Here is a 12,139-nt window from a genome sequence, read left to right as displayed (position 1 = left end):
ACAGGGTCCCGAGTTCAATTGCTGTTACGAGAACATTAAACGCAATTACAGTGGATCGGATTTCACCTTAAACTTCCCTACCGTCTCGGTTTCCGTGTCTTACCTAGCATCACTGCTAGAATGAAGTACTAAAAGCCAATAACCAGATAAGTGTGACGTCAGAAATCAGTAGTTTCTAGTTAATAATAGGAGGTTTGAAAATAGTTAATAGCTTATTAATTAATATTTTGTAGATATTAACTGATTCACTTTCTACAATTTTGACATTCTTCATTTTAAAAAAAATATTCACTAAAATTGAAAAAAAAAAGTATAGGTAAGCATAGAAGAGCCTTTAAACTGGCAAGTGGGCTTTGTGGTGAACAAATACCTGTGTGGGTTTTGTGGGACAAACACCTGTGTGTGGGTTCTCCGGTTTCCTCCCATTTCTTTCATTTTGGGACAAAAAGTTATTATTTATGATGTGGTCTTGAATGTTTTCTAAATATTTACTGTGTCTAAGTTAGTCGTAATGATAACAAGTTGTTAGTGATTTCTGCAGTTTTGTATATGTATATGGTTGTTTTATAAGAAGCACTTGTTTATTCTATCTGTATTTATATATTGGTTTTTTATGTATATTAGCTTCTGAAGTTATATTATATGACGAATATCTACAATTTCGTAATAGGTTTAACAATATCGTTTGCTGACTGTTAATATGCAGAGTGAGCACTAAATCCCGTTACCCCTTATGTGTGACATAGATATTAATGAATTAATGAATTGGTGTTTCTAATTGTTGCAGGTGCTGATATACATCTATATCGTAGCTGGTGAGTCCACACATCGTAGAAGAACGGGTCTTAATGAGCACGTGGGCTCACGAACAACCCCATACAGGAAAACCAATAAGAGATATTCAGCATGATTTCACTATGGGAAACTTTCCCCTCCAAAAGCAACAATTTTACAATGGGAGAAAAAGTTATTTGCACATGGTTGCATAAAAGATCGGGAACTGAACGGCCGTTTATGGTTCCAGCAGGATGAAGCACCAGCCCATTATGCTATAGCCGTTAGAGAATGAATGATAAATGAATTGAACGTGGTTCTGTCCATTTGCCTGCACCTTTGGAGTGGCCACTCCGAAGTACTGATCTGTCCTTGCAACAATGCATTATGGGGGTTCATTAAACAAAAGGATGCTGCCATACGTCACGAGACAGTTGATGAACTTAAGGATACTGTTCGACGAGCATTTTCTGCCATCACGCCAGCAAATGTTGAGGAGAATTTCACATCATACATGGAGGAGAATCATACCCTGTTATGAAAACGGTGTACACACAGAACAAATAGTACAGAATAGTCACAGTACCTCAAAGTTGTCCTCTGCCATGATCCAACATTAATACAATACGACCATCTATAAATATATAGACACGCAATACGGGGTAACGGAACTTTGTGATCACCCTGTATGATCTTTATTATATGTGGAAATATTTGTGTGTCATTAGGTTTAGACAATAAACCTAATTTTGTAAGAGAGAAATACTGCATAAATATCCATAACATATACATCATACTTATAACATCTCATAGCTTGGTACATAAACGTATGATGTTAAATTAAAATAAATAAATAGTATTTTTATATTCGTGTATTCTTGTATCTTTGGTGTTGATGTAACCAGGGGTAAAAGTGGATCTGAAAAAGTAGGGGGACGGTAAGTAGCGGCATGAAGTCCTGTCGTCCCCCTTTCTATTTATTTGCGCATTGTAATTATTTTAAGAACTGGCGGGGTACGTCGTACATATTTTTTGGAGGTAAGGGGATGGCGTTCCCTCGCGTTCCTCCGCACTTTTAACCCTGGATTTAAGAGTCTTCATCCCGGCGAAATTAAAATACCGCTAATTTTACAGTAATTATGTGACATCTTCAAATAGATAAAAGATAATTGAAATATGAAACAAGAGCGCCCTAGACAATATTATTTGGCGTGAGGTACCGTTATCACAAGTCACCTAGTGGCTTTCCGTTTTCAACTGTTTAGAAAACGCAAAAATAAATGCCGATTTTCAAAATGGCTCGAAATCGAAAGCAGATAAGTGAGTCGTGATAACGGTATCTCATGTAAAATAATATTGTCTAGGGCGCTCTTGTTCCACATTTCGATTATCTTTTATCTATTTGAAGATATCACATAATTACTGTAAAATTAGCGGTATTTTAATTTCGCCGGGATAAAGACACTTAACCACATTGGAATTCCTTTTCTCTAACTACAGTGATTAGACAAACTAAAGAGAAACTATGATTAGAAAGTAAACAAATCAATAAATTAAAATAAAAATAAAATACAATGGAATCTGATGCTTGTTCTGTTAAGTAAATCTCCCAGACTCCTTTGCGTCAACCAAAACACTTTGATCTTTTGTTCAGTGTAATCCATTAGATTGACGTTTCACAAACCGCTACTGCATGTAACATAGACTTAAGTTACACTTCAGTTTTCCAAGTTAAAGAAAAAAAGGAAAAAAAAAACGTAAAACAAAATGGTGGACGCAATACAAATAAGAATCCTTGTTTATTTATTTTCTTGTTTAAATTTCTTATTACTATTTTGTACAAAGTGACTTTTTTTTTTTTTTTTTTTTTTTGCAACCTGCCCCTTGGTACATCTTTTGAACTTCTGTTACTAAAGAAACTATGTTCTGTAATCAAGATCATTAAGTCTAATTTTAAATGAAATATTGCTGACTTTAAATTTAAAAACAAAATTTACACACACACACACACACACACATACACACACACACACACACACACACAAGTTTTTGGCAAGAAGCCCAAGTTGATTGCTTATCCTTCACTGTAATTGAGAAGTCAATGTATATTTTTCTACTTCTTTTTCTTTTTTTTTATTTGTCATTTGGATTTTCCTTTTGTCTTATTATTTTCACCTAACTGAAACAGGAAAGAAGCATTCTTAGTTAAAAAAAAAAGGAAAGCAAAACAGAAACGAAACGATAAATGATTACTCTCTACAAAATAATCTATCTGTTAAGTCTTTGCTTTAGTTTTTCTTTCTAAACACTGAGTTTACTTTCTTGCCGAAAGATGTCACTATGGTCTTTATTCTTTTGTCTGTTGTGGAGTGTTCGTAGATTTGAGAGGGATCCATTTCATTTGTAAGCTGTGTTGAATACTTACACACCAGGGTTTCTCAACCAGTGGGTCGCAAAGATAAGCGGAAGAGAGAAATATACGTAATTAGAATTGAATACTGGAAGATATTTTAATGTATTATTTTGAATTTTGTTGTGATAGGCATGTTTTTATTTTTATGCATACTGTTAAGAACAACAAAAAAATAGGTCTACTAAACATTTTCAACAGGCACAGAGTTGTTTAAAAATCAATTTAAATAAAAGAGGTACGATATGAAATTAATGAGAACTGCATATTGAAATACCAGAAAAATACAAATGTTATAAAACCTGTACATTGATATATAATTAAAATTGAAAGCTAATGAGATACCTGAGCACGGTGTGTGGCAACTTCCGGTTCAATGTTCGTGACGCACATTATCAAGTCATTTTCAAATGATAAGTGATTTTTTTTGTCTTTGCTTTAATGCTTACCATGGAAGAAAAACTACTTTCACAACTTTTTAAACAACTGTAAAAGTTTTTTTTAACCAGAATTAGAAATCACTTTATTTTTTTAAATCATATAAACCAAAATTAAGGAAGTTATGAAGTTTTAAAATTTTCAAACGGCATCCATTTTGAAACAGTATGACGGATAGAATTCGAAATTTATAATATGAGTGAAGTGACCAAATTTGGTTTTAATCCATTCAATTTTAGGGAAATTACTGTATCCATTAAATACAAGAAATGGATTACACTGTTATAGAAATTGATGGATATCGTGAGATCTCCGCAATAGGTAGATATATTAAAAATATCACACAAGATTATTATTAAGCCTACAAACCAGACATTATAAGCGGGTTGCTGGCAAGAGGATGTGATAAAATGGGGGTCGTGATAAGAGTTAGGTTAAAAGCCACTGTTATACAAAAAGAACATACCCTGAAGGTACGGACCATTCACCCGAAATCCCAACTTCTCTGTGAATTTAGTATAATTTTAGAGGTGATTTACAATTAAAAACAAACAACAACAACAAAAAAAAAATCCTCATGTTAAATTTTGACCTGCCTAAACTATCTGAGCCCTACTCGAAGTAAATTCCTGCGTACATGTCTGCTCAAACAATCTTTGATTTTCAGCCAATTGATTTGTATGGTGATTTTTTTAAAATGTTTTCTTATCATTAAAGTTAACGGAATTTTAATGATAAGATGATTTTAACTGATTTTTCTTAAAGACTGTAGTAATCGCAGTGAGTCGTGAAGCTTGAACTAGATCTATCAATTTAGCACCCAATAGAACGCGAGGGTGTGCCCCAGACGTTGGCCAGCCACGGTACCCCACTGATTTGTTAAACTTTGTATGGTTTCGCTCTTACAATTGCAGTTTGGAATGTCGTTCATCGTCTTCTCCACGATTCAAAAGTAGATACTTGCGAAAATTCAAGGTCAACGATCACGTTTTTTTGACAACCATGCCAATAAGGATTTCGTTCCTGATTAAATTTTGAATAGATCCGCCGTGTTCGACTAGTTTCAGAAGATTGGACAGTGGATGCTGCTGCTGCAACAACCGCGCTTGCACAAATTGTTGACTCAGTACACCATATTTATTCTCCACTATGCACCGCATTCACCTGATATAGCGTCTAGCAAATTTCATTCCGTTTCTCTTCATTTAGAGGGCCATGAAAGTCACACGACTCGAGAAAGTGTCGGCCATCAAAGAAAGGTGTGACAGCGGTTCTGCGATTGATTCCTGAAAATGTGTTTGGTGACAATTTCCATTAACTATATGAGCGTTACTAAAAGTGTGTTATGGTGGATGATGATAGTTAAAAAAAAAAAAAAAATCCGATTTGTTTGTATTTTCTGTGTTATTTGTTTTCCGATACCATTCCACCTGAAATTTTTAGATGTCCCTCGTACATACCAAACCACAACGTCTTTCTCTATACAAACGAAACTGTAAGATTAGTACAAACGAAACTGTTTCGAAGCTATTTCTACATACATATGTACCCCGTATACACACATATGTAGAAACACTGATGACACAAACTTACAACTACGTTTACGACAGCAAATTTATTGCCATTCCATTTCTCTTTTTCTCTGTCTTGAAGTCAGGATTTCTTCTTTAAAAAACCTTCAAGTGATTAAAAAGAACATTAGAGTTAGAAAACATAAGTCACCACATATCGTGGAATGGCATGTTTATGTTCGCTCCTTTGAAGATCCAGTTACAGCCGTGATTCTGCTCTTAACATACATGAATGCTACAAGTAGTTCCAACTATGCACCATTTCCTAGCTATCTGTAGCACTATTTCTACCTTAACTCACGGTCTCTCTCTCTCTCTCTCTATCGAATTCCACACTTATCCTTTCTGCACCCCATTCACTCAAGTTTCTTAATGTCCCCCCCCCTCTTCTTCGCCACTGATTTCGTCGCCGCAAGGAGTTTTCCGCTGCCAAATATTCGTGCTGAAAGGAGATCTGTCTATGGTCTGTGTTTAAAAGATTGGGTACAACGTCGACTGGTACTATATTTTGTCGCTAATTATTTATAACATAACGCACCACCTGAAGATAACGTGTTTCAAGATACGTGGTGTAATATGGGAATGAAGGTACTTAATCTTACACACACACACACACATCACACACACACACACACACACACACACCTGTTTGTATTTTGTGGTTTGTGGGGCCATCGTTCAAAACACAACGTTGTGGGTGCCCATAGAAATAATGGTCCTAGGATAAAAATTCGCCTATTTTCGTGTTGGTCTCATCACGCTGATTACAAATACATATTTCAATTTGCTCTATCTTTAAAAATAAACAATGGGTATAATCCGACGAAGTGGGGAACTGCCGGTACAAGGCCCTCACAATAGGGAACCTCGATATACACACAAAAACGACAAAAATGTCAAAAAAGAAATACACACATACGAGCACAAAACATACTTTAGCGGTAACCGTGTGTTAAACATTAGAAGGAACCATGTGTTACTCTTTTATGGGAACTTTGTTAAACTTGAGCAAAATTCGTGTGTTTAACTCTAGTGGGAACCGCGTATTGCATTGGTAGGAACCGTGTGTTAGAAGTCCGCCTATCTAAATTTCCCGTCATTTTACATTTTTCAAAATAAGTATCCGGCAAAACTCAATATGATTTCGAGAACGTAGGAGACTAGATCATAGAAAATAAATATACCATGTCACAGAATAGTAAATTACATATGAGATGTTCAGCGAAGAAATACATAAGATCCTTTTATTATGACGTCATAAAGTACTCATCTATTTCACAGCTAAAAATAACATGATCACAAATCATGAAATTCTGTGACAATATTTATTTATTTATTTGTTTCCTACTAGCTGAATCACCCGGCGTTGTCTGTTGATTTTTGTACGCCATATTAGATCCTCCATTTGTTTAAGAAATTTGTCCGCCATATTGGATCCATCCCCCATTTTCAGTTTAGGACTTTTGACTCCACAACCGTTATGAATAATCGCAAAACTATAAAGAAAAAGATCAGCTCAACTGGAAAATTGTAAAGAAATTTAGTCCGCCATATTGGATCCGCAATTTTGAAATTTAATCTTTTGTCATCATAATTGTTTCTTAGAAACCCGAAAAATGTAAAGAAAGTTAGTTTTAAGAGTATTTGAATATTCTTAAAGGAAGTTTCTCCGCCACATTGGATTCGCCGTTTAGAATTTCTTTAGGAGAGGGGGGAGTACGTGTATCATACATCACTCAGTACGCCTTTATTATGACCGTGGTCGTGATTCTCACTCGCTTCGCTCAGGTGGATTATATCGCCCCTTTAGAGCTCAATGAAGTGCTGTCAAAAATTTTCGGATATCCGAAATCCGGATTTCGGATTTTAACTGAAAACTGAATCCGGATTTTGGATAATGAAATGTCAACATTCGAAATCCGGATTTCGGATAGTGAAATGCCAAAATTCGAAATCCGGATTTCATTCTTCTTGCTATTGTCAGGTGGCGTTGGTGTTACGCTGACTATTATACGACTGTTCTCTATCGCATGATTACTTTTGTGTATTTTTCGTGTTGCGTTTTTCAGTTAAACAGGTTTTAGATAAACAATAATAAACACATGATACACTATTCGTTGTCATTATTACGAAAAATTATATCTATATGTAAGTTAATTATTGGCTCCAGTTGGAGAGCACGTCTAAACAGCTGCAGAGGGGACAGGTAAGTGGAAAAAATAAAAATAAATCTCGTGGAACAGTTCAGGTCCTTCTCTTCCTGTAGAAGTTTCTTGATCTGGAAAAAATTTGGGAATAGTTAATAGTTTAATTTCATACATCTGTTAAGTTTTAAGTATCTATATCCTTATATTACACAAAACAGAAGCTATTAAAACACTATATTTTAATTAGCAATGAATCATGATACCATGTTTGTCTTGCTTCCGGAGGTTTGAACCATTATTTATACTACCGTAAATTGCCTATTGTTATTGAGATTTTTATTTCCGTACACGTTTAAAGCCACCTAAAATTTATGAATACTATATAAATAGAACAACACTGGCTTTGCAGGCCTTATAGCCCTTTTACCGGCCCAAACGCCAGGCCCGTAATAAGAGCGGAGCTACTGGAGCTTTCGCCCTAGTGCCCCGCGATCAAACGGCCCCATAAACGTTTTAAAAATTACTAATACTACTCATATTTTTTTCAACTCCACGGCTCCCAATCAGGGACGGCGTTAAGGGTGGGCTGGGGTGGGCGACCGCCACCCGATGGATGTCCTCTCCCACCCATCCGCCCACCCCAACAGAAGTAGAATAATGAAGGTGACCAGTGCCGGATTTAGGTTAGATGGGGCCCTAAGCTATTGGAGATAATAGAGCTCTTTGTATTTCTAGCTTTCTTTTTGAGCGACAATATTTCGCCTTTTTTTTTTTTTTTTGAATATATGCTATATGGTAATTTATGGATCTAATGCATATCTAAATACGTTTTGCTATAATATATTTCGTTAACTTAATTTACTGTTTTGAAGACATTACAGAAAAACTAAAATTTATAAATTAACGATAGTTTAATTTGGTCCCAATAAAGCCTCTTGCCGATCTTCTCTGTTTTCTTTTTTGCACTAACTATGATCAACGCTCCACGCCATGCTTCTACAATATATGGAGGCCGCATCATTTCTCATTTCAAGTTGCTTGTATTCAGTTGGGTAAAGTTTGAAATGTTCCCAGGGATCCGATGTAAGTAAATACAGTCTGAATATCATCCAGGGTTGGTAATTACTGCCTGAAGCTCAACTAATCGTGTGAGCTTTTTCCAGGTCAGGTTACTAGAGTAACTCAAAATGGAATGCAAGCAATTCTCGAAGATTACACAAGGTGTAATAGACATAAATACGCTGGAAGCAGAGGCGAATCTAGAAGGTTAAAACTGGAGGAGAGGCAACTAAAACCCAGATTATGATAGATATATCGTGAGTTTACTATAAACTTCCAAAAGTATGTAAGTAATGGCTTCAATTATTTTTGTCATTCAAAAAACTGGGGGATTGGACCACTCCGGCGCCTGGTTAGATACGTCTCTGGCTGAAAATCATAAAAGTATCGTTGAAAAACCTAACTGTTGCAATTATTATAAGACCTATAAATGTAGGTAGCATCTTTTTACTGCGACGTGAAAAGATGTTGGTACTTTGCCTTGCTATGTAGTAACTAGTGCCGATAATCTAATGCATTCAGCCTGCTGCATATAAAATACTGTTAATATATACAAACGAACCACTCATATGCCTAGAACGAATGGATGAAATTACTATGATTCGTGCTCATATACTTTCCTTTAGTCAGGGGCGGATCCATTATGAATGTTTGGGGGGCAGTCGTTCGAAGTCAATAGGTTTTATTTTACGTTTATAATACAAAGGTGAAAATTCTTAGGCTAGGTTTTATTTTTAAAAAATATTCAATTCTGGGGGGGGCGATCCCCCTGGATCAGCCCCTGCCTTTAGTGATCCATTATTGCACTGTATAGTAGGGATGGCCACATTTTCCGGAAAAACGGAAAACGGAAAATATTTTTTCCGGAAGCCGGAAAATTGAAAACGGGAAATTTTCCGGAAAAGCGGAAGGCGGAAAATTTTCCGGAAAACGGAAGATGCAAATTTTCCGGAAAACGGAAAATGAAAATTTCCCGGAAAACGGAAGATGAAAATTTTCCGGAAAAACGGAAGACGAAATATTTTCTGGAAAATGAAAATGTTCACTTGGAATAATGACATTGGTCGTCTTACATTAAGAAAAATAACGAAAAATGCTACATGAAAACAAGTAAATGAGGCAATGCTCTTCTCCATCTAGTGCTATAGAAACACAACTCAAACTTAACAGTGGATAGGAGAGGAAAGGTCGAGTAAATCAGCGACGAAACAATCCTTTCTGCTACATCTATTTGTACACTTGCTTAATTATGTACTTTTTTGTTTACGTGAGGGCTTGCGGATCATTCGTTTGCGCCAGGAAATTCCGATCATGCGTGTGTTTCGGGGAATCCCCGATTATGCGTGTACCTGAGGGCAGAACCCTGGCAGTAAAGAGAGCTGGCAGTGTGTTAGTACAACTGGTATGTTTATATTCCAACCATTTCTTCATTGATTATCATGACCACGGTGATCTGTCAAGGTCACAGATCCTGGGGGGCCGGGGGCAGCCCCCTCAAAGTTCATGTGGACCCGCATTGTATTTATAAATATACAATATTTTGCACAATTTGAATTCAGTTTGTCTTAAAACCTTCACATATACCTTCTGCATCTGAATGGATCCCCAAAGATAGAGAAATCGGCGCCCTAGATTCTATAGAATCCATACGCAGTAGTCTTGTATTATTTCATGGGCGGGAGTACACTACGTATTCCAACTGAGCTCAGGCGTTAGAACATCGGATTAACATTCAGAAGACCGATGTTCGATTCGAGCGCCCTACTGTCCAACTGTTTTCTTTTTCTGTAAGTTTATTACTCAGTTACATCCGACTTTTAACCCTGAGATAAATTCAATTCTACTTATGTAATTCAATTTTACACTTTACCCTAGTATTACCATCTTGCAACTATAAGCATCACGAATTCCAAATACCGGTACTATTGACTATAAATACAATAGTATGTAGCACTACTTGAAATGATTGCACTATTCTTATAATGATCTATTCCACATAATTCTCTTCGTAACTTTTTCCGCTAATTTCTCTTAAACTGAAGGACGATTCCACCTAGTCATCGATACATCAATTCAGTTCTCAATGCTGACTTATTATCTATGTTTCTGTATGCATTTGAAAGTTTTACTTATTACTAGAGCAACCCAAAAGCATACAAAGCATGGAAAGCATAATAGCTATTTACACCTATGATTGGTACCTTGAACATGGTTGTGGCTATCTAAGGGTCCAGAAGAAATTAATTTTAAAAGCATAATAAAGCATAATTTTAGAAAATAAAGCATAAAGCATAATTTAAAAGATATAGCACAATTCTTTAAAAAATTTCTTTAACTACAAGTTTAACATATTCTATTAATATTTTTTAAAAAACAGTATTTGCAATGCAAAATCACTGAGAACATAACAATGCAACAATGAAAAACTTATTTTTATTTCTGTAAACTTTTTGGTCTAATCTTTTGACGTGGAGAAAAGAAAAAAGGACAAGAAGAAGAAAACTTCCGCCAACAATGAATAGTACACAAGAACTCCACACTATATTGTTATGTTTACCTCCTGAAGTTGAGCACTTTCTGTACTTTTTGGTGGCATCTTTTACTTTCACTTTCTGTATATATGCACCTCTAAGGCGCACACAAGTGATTAAAAAAAAACTGACTCGAGTAAAGCATCTCTTTACAGTGCATTAGGTAGAAAGTTCATTAAATATGAAAGAAACTGGTTGCATAAAATATTAATAAATAGATCAAGATATTCAGAATATTTAATGTAGGCCTATAGTAAATATTATACGTTATACACGATTAATGTAAAACAATGATTGAAATTAATAATAAAGCATAATAAAGCATAATTTGAAAAAAAATAAAGCATAATTAAACAAAAATAAAGCATAATGTGGGTTGCTCTACTTATTATTCTACATTCATGTTTTGTTACTAAATTGTAAACTCCTAATGCAATCAAAGTATTTCTTCTTTTTATTATTATTATTATTATTATTATTATTATTATTATTATTATTATTATTATTATTATTATTATTATTATTATTATTATTCAGCGGCGTAGCGTAAGAGAACGCCGGTATGCCCGGCATCCCCTGTTAATAAGAAAAAGTACGTATTTCATTATATATAAATTGTTTGCTTGTAATTATCACAATTATTTCCACTGCAATCTTCTGGCGCGCTCTCTCGACTTACTTTGACAAGAGGAACCTACGCATGCGCGTCGCTCAGATGCACATTTTCTGTCTTTTCTCCTGCCGTATGCTATTTTCCTCAGGCTTCCAGGCCTACTGAAAGCATCGGGAATATCGTCTGCTTTCTGTTGAATGCGCATGCGCAATACTTCCCTTCTCACTCCTCCTCATCCCTTGCAACCCACATTTGCTTTAGATATACGCTGGCATATTCAAGTATTTCCAACTGTATATATTTTGAACTAAGCTATAGTTTCTGAACAGAACGTACGAGTCCTAATATAAAGGAAATAGAACAAAATGGAAATGGTTAGTTCAACGCATTTTCGAAGCATGCTGGTTATGTAAATAATAGTATTAAAATAGTTATGCCTTAATCACAACTAAATGCATCGTAATTGTAATCTTCATCGTAAAGGAGCTCAAAGACACAGGCATAAATATAAAGCATTCTGTAGAATTACGATCACCGATCTGGTAGGACAAGAGAGCCACCACTCCCCGTCACTCGCAAAGATTGTGCCAGGGCCC

Source organism: Thermobia domestica, chromosome 7, assembly GCF_964235325.1.
Source record: "Thermobia domestica chromosome 7, izTheDome1.hap1.1, whole genome shotgun sequence".
In the NCBI taxonomy this organism is placed as follows: Eukaryota; Metazoa; Arthropoda; class Insecta; order Zygentoma; family Lepismatidae; genus Thermobia; species Thermobia domestica.
This window is presented reverse-complemented; position numbering follows the sequence as displayed.